General features: G+C 33.6%; 1 long non-coding RNA gene across 2 annotated transcripts; it reads right to left on the reverse strand.

Moving 5' to 3' along the window:
* Positions 1 to 5,383: 5,383 nt before the first annotated feature.
* LOC144371868 (uncharacterized) lies at positions 5,384 to 7,162 on the reverse strand. 2 transcript variants are annotated; one of them, XR_013431969.1, is made up of 2 exons: positions 6,641 to 7,162; positions 5,384 to 5,796 (listed from the first exon to the last, which is right to left on the reverse strand). It is a non-coding gene; the product is annotated as an uncharacterized LOC144371868 (long non-coding RNA). The 2 variants fall into 2 exon arrangements; XR_013431968.1 differs by having other exon boundaries at positions 5,384 to 5,804.
* Between the last annotated feature and the right edge of the window lie 435 nt (positions 7,163 to 7,597).

Genomic DNA, 7,597 nt, shown 5'->3' on the forward strand with positions numbered 1-7,597 from the left:
TCTACAAAAAAACAGAAGTGTCCCATTTTAGAAAGAATATTATTTATCTCAGTCTCTGCTGGCCTCACACAAGATGTTTTGTTTTTAATCCACTTTTGAACTTTTGAGGGACAGCACATCTAAACCATAACATTGTTCATGAAAACATGAACAAGGAAATAAGAAACAAAAGAACACAGAGAAAGAAAACAATTCCCCAAACCAGTTGGGGATGTGGTCCAGATGTTGGAACATCTGTATAGAAACTTAAGAGAACCACGATTAATTTGTTAAAGATTCCCTTGGAAAATTAAACATCATGCATGAACAAATTGTATAAGGAAAAGAGGGGGAGAACAGGTCAAAACATTTATATTTTAAGAGCGATGACTGAAAAAAATAAGGGGTGCTGGATACATTTTTTTTTTTAATTCAATGGAATTCAATGGCTTAGCTATTTAAGCCATAGGAAAAATACCATAAACTGGTTAGTTTTTAAGCACCAGAAATGCATTTTGTATAGTTCTAGAGCCTGGGAATTCTAAGATAAAATTGCCGACAGCCTCAGTGTCTGGTGAGGGCCCGTTTCCTGGTCCACAGACAGTGCCATCTTGCTGTTTCCTCAATGGTGGAAAGATAGAAGGCATGACTCAGTTCCCTTGGGACTCCTATAAAGATACTAATGCCATTCGTGAGAGTTCTTTCTTCAATACCTCATTTCCTTTCCCAAACCCCATCTTCTAACACCATCATCACCTTGGGCATCAGGATTTCTACCTATGATCTTGGAGGAGGTGGGGACACAGTCATCCAAACCACAGCAGACAACAAATCACAGAACCAAGAAGCTGAGGAAATACCAAAGGGAATAAATACCAAAAATGTATGTAGATAAATATCAAATAAATAAGCAGAAGAAAATCCCCAAGATATATTCAATTCAAACTACTGAAAATAAAACATAAAGGCAAAATTTTAAGTCAGATAGCAAATAAAAGACACATTGCATACGAACATCAATGAACATCAAAGTTTTCATCAGAACTTATTCAAGCTAAAGACAATGGGGCAATATCTTTAAGTACTGAAAGAAGAGAAGTTGACCTGGAATTCTCTATCCATTGTAAATCCCTTTCAAAAAAAATAAATGCAAAGCAATATTTTTTTTCAAGCCGACTAATACTGAGAGAATTCTTTGACAGTACATTTGCACTATAAATGGTATTTTTAAAAAATTTAAATTAATGACATTATAATAACATCACAAAAAGAGAAGGAAGAATTGGTAGCATAGCTCTGTGAGATGCTAACACGAAACTTAAAGTTATGTAATATTAATTTAAAGTAGACCATAGTTAATTAAATATGTAAAAACTATACCCTAGACAAACATTCAGCAAAGGATACTTAGAGTAAGATATATCTCTCATCAGCCTCTCTCTGCTGTGTATGCAGAAAGAGAAACTCTTATTCAAACAGAAAACATCAAGAAGCTTTAAAAAGGGGATTGCTATAAGCAAGTGGAAAATTGGCCTGTAGCCCAGCAGAGAAAAGTAAGGAGAACCCAACACTGAGTTTACCACAGTCATTAAATATGAAAACTGACACAGGTATAAAGGACACTTAAGGAAATCCCATGTGTCATGGAGCACAAAAGATGTTTTTATAACTGCTAAGCATCTGTGATTCACTGACTAGAAAACAGAGAGGGAGCACATCGGAGCATCTTGGCTGTGCTGGCCTGGAAATATGAACTAATTCAGCAGGTTTTCTTTCCTTCTAAAGGCACCTTACCAGCTTAAGATGCTAACAGCAAGAGCTACAAAAGCTATTCCCAGACTTGGCTTAAAGTCATATTTAGATCTGTATAACTTAAAATCAATTACAAGAAACAGCTCACTAAAGGCCATAAATAACTGCCTATGTCAGTGCTAAATCCATTACTTCAGGGACACAAGAGTGAATTACTGACTCCAAAAAGACCATGCTTAATACATTTGTATACAGGAAGATTAACTCAAAAGCCTATTTACCCTGAAAATCAATTCTTCCCTTCCTAATACCTGGTGCATGTGGAGACAGTGAAGTTTATAGCATTGCATGCTCAATAGCACCAAAGAAGGAGACTTTCATCTTAAGAACAGTCATTAAACTAGGGGTATGTTTCCAATCTAAATTGTGTACCAGCTACAGAAGGGTTATGTTCACCAAGATGAATATTTGTGAAGAGCCTGTCATTCAAAGATAAAAGTTTTGTTGGTCTAACACTTTCCCTCCAACACTCTCTGCCCTCCCATATCCACCCTTGGTTCTCTATGATTTCTAGCACATTCTCCAAATCTATAAAACATTAACAGATTTTCAGACTGGACTCTTGGAATTGTTTTTTATTTAGAATCTTTTTTTTATGTTGCAATCTTAGATAAAGGAGCACAAGATCATGTTCATTTCCCTTTTTTTCTATGCTCTTGCATGCTCCATGTGTTGCTAACAGGAAGTTGAACTAAAGATTCAGAAAGAATCCACAGCAAAGCAGTGCCATTTGGGAAAGATAGCTTAGGTGTCAGCCTGCAGCATTCAGCTGAGGGCCTGTCACATACTCAGAAAACTTCTATATTATGTCCTATTGCTTAGAAATAGAGACTAAGATTTGAGATCAAGTCCACTTTCTACTTCACTGTAATTTGATGACTTTGAACAGTTTAGACATGGTCTCTGGTCTTCAGGTTCCTTTACTATGTAAAAAGAACTATGTCAGGACTGTAGTGATATCTAAGTTACATAACAAGAATTATCTATCACAGCACTTAATATGTAATTAATGCTACTTGTTGAATGCTGTTTTTCTTTGACTTCCAGTGTTTAACCAGTATAATCTCCTATCTTTATATAATTATCTTATAAAACAGCCATATAAACTATATTGAACCCATTCTTGTGAATAAGAAATTGTAAAATTCATATATCATAGATTAAGTAGATAACATAGTTTATGGTAGGTATTTAAAAATCAGCATAAATTTTATTTTCCTGTAATGTCTACCACTTAATAGTATAAAATATTTTAAATTGATCAATTAAGAAAATAATCCAAAATAAATAAATTAAAACTATTAAAACAAAAATAATACATAAAAAGAATATTCATTACATCATATATTGGGGGAAATATAAAATTTTCTAAGTGTCCAGTGTATAATTAAGTAAGTGCTGGGCCACTTAAAGAGTTGAGTATAGCCATCAGAATGTCCTTTTATGAAGAAATTATTTTTAATATGTTAATGTGAAACATGTTTACATAATAAAATAAAAAATGAAGATAAAACATGTTATATATATATTATTAATCAATGAAGTAAAGTATATTTATATTGTAAGTAATATGTACTCAGTATTTGTATATGTATATGTCCATATATACAAACTATATATATGTGTATTATATATGCATACATGTAAAGTATGTTTACATAATTTTAAAAAGTATATACTTAACTACATATATTTATGGGTCTACAGAATTTATATTGGACATAGAATATTTATTGGCAAATTATTAAGTGCCAGATAGTAACCTAAATGCTTTGAAAGTATTATGTAACATTCTCATGTAATAATCATGAGTTAAGATCAGTTTACAAAAATCAAAGCCTTAGCAAGGCTTATCATCTCTGAAAACTATCAGTCCCACAGTTAAAGAATAAAGCCATGACAGGAACTTGAAATCCAATCAGCCTGATTCAATGTAAACATGTATTGCTCCTGTGCAAAATAGTTCAGTCCTGGATTCTATAGACATTCAATAAAATCAAATATGTCTCCTGCAAAATTAGGGGTTTGCTGGCATATTGTATCACTTGAGGTCATTAGTAAACTCTTGCATTCCCACATAATTCCTCAGAATTTGGGTTGTAAGTGATTATGATCCAGCACCTGTGTTTGAGCACTTCCTATGATATTGACTATGACCCCCTTTTAGTTACTGTCTTCTGTCTTCTGCACTGTCCTCAGAAGAATTAATTTCTATTTAAAATAGTCATCATTAGCTTGGGAGTGTAAAAAAGCAAAAAAACATAAGCTTTTTTTTTTTTTTTTTTTTTTTTGCATTTTGTTGTACAGAAAAGTTGTTTTAGGGAACTCTAAATTACAATTCTAGCTCCATTATTTTCATTGTGAGTTTGGGACACTTAACTCAGTTTCTCTGTTTCCAAATCCATAATACCATCTGCCTCAAAGATGTTTTGTTAAGAGTAAATAAATAATAATGTATGATAAAATACCAAGAATAGTTTCTGGCAGATCATAAACATAGTATTTATCTTCTTTGACTGATTTATATTAAATTAATAAATACATAATATATATAAACACATATATATGTATGTATATAAAACATATAGATAGCACTTGGTTCATTATGCTGTTATTATAACTATTTCTTTCAACTTCCTGTATGAATGTCCTTCACATTACCTTTTCTCCCTTCAAATAGCCACATTATTTGGAATAATTTCAAACTACACCATTCCCCCAGTTAAATTTTTTAATTATTCTTTAAATGCATCTGACATCTCCTCCTTGCTAAATAGATCCAAACACTCCTCTGCTGGCCATGTCAGTTACCTGCTTGAAATCCATATCTACAGCCACACGGGAGAGGAAGTATGAATGGCCTCTCTGTTTACTAACCACAAATCTGCTGACATGAGAAGGTAATTTGAGAATAATGAACACTCCTTCAAGGTACACTCTGAATCTACTGTAAATTCTCCCCTGTAAGTTTACTCATCTATCAAATAGAACAGGAGGGCTTCACCTTATTGTCTGAAAATTGCTGCCAAGTGGATATATTGATTTAGCTAGCCATTTAATGGGGTAGGTGTCTATTATATTTTACCACATTGGTAAATGGGGTTTATTTAATCCCATTCTCAGTTTAAAAGGTTTCAGTATTGATAAAATCTGCAAAGACAGATGTGCAATAAATTGTGCTCTTTTAATGGAATTACAGAGAATGAAATGCCACAGAAAGATGCTCACCCCAAAGCGTAAATTGCCTAAGGATTTCTCTATTTCAAATATATTTTGGAGGAAGAGTTTGTTGACAAGTTGAATTATTTAACCATTGTAAATATAGCTTCTATTCTAAACAATTATTTTCCTCATGTTAAAATAATTTGCTCACAAGTATAGAAAAGAGGAAGAATGGCAAACTAAACTCTCTGTTTGATTAATTCAGGAAATTGGCATAACACCAGGACAAATATTTTATTTTACTGCTTGCCTTTGGGGTGACAGCCAGCATATCATTGGGGGCTCTTCTTTCTGCCAAGGAGGGTGCAAGCCACCTGAAAAATTAAAGTCTAGAATAATTAGTGAAGAACAAAAGGCGAAGAGTCAGAAATATATTTTCAAAAGTGGAGCCCCTGATATTTAGTCCACCTGGGTGCTGGAACTAGACAAAAGAAGATGTCTCCAGTGGTTTATTAAAGGGGGTACATCAAAGACAGGGATAAGGTTTCAAGGACAGAGTCTTGCTTTATGATGTCTTGCATTCAGCAGGTTGATTGGCATCTTGGCAGGTCACACCCATCTTAGGTGCTGTGCAGCTACAGCAGGTCACCCCATCTCTGGTGCTATGTGGGACTTTGGCAGAACAGAATAGGAATTCACAATGTGTCAGGGCAATCAACCATAGGAAATGTCCACTGGTCATTCCAAGACACCAGATGTTCCTATTCACTAGACTTTGATGTGCAATGGCCCACATGCAGTCCATGGATGGCTCAAGATACTTGCCTTCCGTCTGTAAGCAAGCTATGTACCTTAAGATTAAAATATCACACTATTATGCTTAAACATTACACACCAATAAATTTTTTATATAAACACATATATATGTATGTATGTATATAAAATATATATGTGTATATATAAATATAGATATAGAAAACAAAACAGAATCCCCTTTACAAATAAAGATAACCAATGTGCTATATGTATTTCTGGAATACTAAATTGCTGTTTGGTATATAATTGGTTCATTTATGTATTCTTCACCATATCTGTTATCCTGTAAGCTTCTTAAGAAGGATTAAATTCTGTTCCACATTTGGACTTCACAGAGATTGCATCCAAAATTATAGTTACTAAAAATAGCTGAACAATATATCTTCAAAATTCTACTAATTCATCTTTATAATGATCTCATAGAAAATACATAAGCATACAGAAAATTGAAATTGTAAATATATATATATATATATAAATCAGTCAAAATTAGTTATTGTTTTCATATGGTAAAGTTTTCTATGAGATTGGACATTGGACACAATTTTATCTTTTGTTTTGATTCAGCATTATGTTATGAGCATTTCCCTCAAACATGAAGATTCTTTTATACATCATGTTTTGTAGTTACATAAATGAATGTTGAAAGACAAATCATGTATTGGATATCTGTTTTTATTTCTGAATTTCTGTTTTCATAAAAAAATAACACAAGATAACCTAAATCTGAGATTTCCCCTTTTTAAGCTCTAGATGTTGGCTAACCATTTCCAGAAGTAAAGCCCACCGAATCATATCTTGCATTTTAAAATCCAAATTACCCTGATATTAAAACAATTTTCGTAACTCACTGATGAGAAGCATGACTTACCTGAACTTATTGAGTGTCCTTTGACAGATGTGATGTGAGATGTCAATGTCTTCCAGCTATATCGGCTGAACATGCCCCCAGTAGAAAAAGTTGAGTTTACTTCTTCGTATGGCAAGGAAGTGCCCACAGCAGGAGCAATTCAGGGGTACCTCAGTGAGATGGTATTAGAGAGAACCTACTATAATATTTTGTCTTTGCTTGAATTATTTGAAGAATGCCAAAAAAAAACTGGGGTTAGCATTAGATTGGAAGGAAAGTTTCCAATTGGTTATCTCAATCAATTTTTAGAAAGGGCAGACTAGAGCGAAAATAAAACTTCTGGGTAAAGACCCAGCAGTTGCTCAGTTTAGGAAAGGGTGAATGTTTGGACTTGCTTTTGTTTGTGCTTAGGCAAAAATCCTCTGACCTTGTTTGGTGCTTTGTGAAATTGTGCATGTTGATAACAGAAGAGCATGACTCAGCTGGAAGCACCAGAGCAGTTTCTGATTGGCGAGTAGTTGCTTTTCTTTTCCTTTATCAGAGGCTCATTATAAATTGTATTTGCTCTAGTTTTTTAAATACCCAGATATTTTGCTACAGAAATAATAAATTGAATAATGAAGTATCCCTAATATGGTGTTAATTCAGAGACCACTGGTAGATGTATAATGTCTTGACTTTCTAACACCTGAAAAAAGAATTGAGTTCCCATATGCATTTATCCCCAGGTTTTTAAGGTACAAGTGATGAACTTGTGCCATTTTATAATGGTATGTACAAGAGAATTGTAAAGGTCATTTTATTGTAGCATGCTTATCAGCACTGAGTATCCTCACTTGTAGAAAACTTACTTTACTGCCCAAGGAGATGGGTACACATACTGACACCCAGTATATGAAGTTCTAATATTTGAATCAATATGATGAAAGTTATAGTCCATGGGCACTACTGCCCTCGATCTCCTCCATTCATAGGTTC

Source organism: Ictidomys tridecemlineatus, chromosome Y, assembly GCF_052094955.1.
Source record: "Ictidomys tridecemlineatus isolate mIctTri1 chromosome Y, mIctTri1.hap1, whole genome shotgun sequence".
Lineage (NCBI taxonomy): Eukaryota > Metazoa > Chordata > Mammalia > Rodentia > Sciuridae > Ictidomys > Ictidomys tridecemlineatus.